Raw genomic sequence first — 641 nt, forward strand, 5'->3', positions numbered from 1 at the left:
ACACATAAATAGATTCAGACTTGATTCTAAGTATGTGAGTGTGTGTGTTAAAGTATAAATATACAAATTTACATTAATTTGCATTAATCTTTCTGCCTAACTTCTTGTTTCATTTTATTTAAATTTACGATACATTTTTCACTCGCTCTGCAATACCTACACATTCCCTCTACGCGATACCAAACGACAACAAAAACTCGAAATCAACTGATGAGTGAAACTGAAAACTTCATAATTCTATGAATACAAAAATTCCATGTTACTTATAATGTAAAAAAAGAAAGAAAAAAAACATATATGATACATGAAAACTAATGTAGTTATCAACAATCTATGCAGCGGCTATAAAGAACCAATAGTAAAACAAATTTCATGGCCACAAACAATGTAAATCCTGGCGCAAAAATAATGAATGAGATTTTGTTTTTTCATTAATTCTGCTTATGGGGGAGGGGATTGGAGGGGGCTGAGGGGGTGGGGGGAGATGGACGAATACACAAATCCGAGAGAGACAGCGTTTTATGGAACAGGAAATTAAATTCTGTCCAAGTTGGTTCATGAAATAATGAAACTGTTGGGAAAATATACAAAAGCACGCGTGTGTACTCTAATGGTCGTACTCGTTGGTATTGGAGAGCTGT

This window comes from Penaeus monodon, chromosome 19, assembly GCF_015228065.2.
Source record: "Penaeus monodon isolate SGIC_2016 chromosome 19, NSTDA_Pmon_1, whole genome shotgun sequence".
NCBI classification, from domain to species: domain Eukaryota; kingdom Metazoa; phylum Arthropoda; class Malacostraca; order Decapoda; family Penaeidae; genus Penaeus; species Penaeus monodon.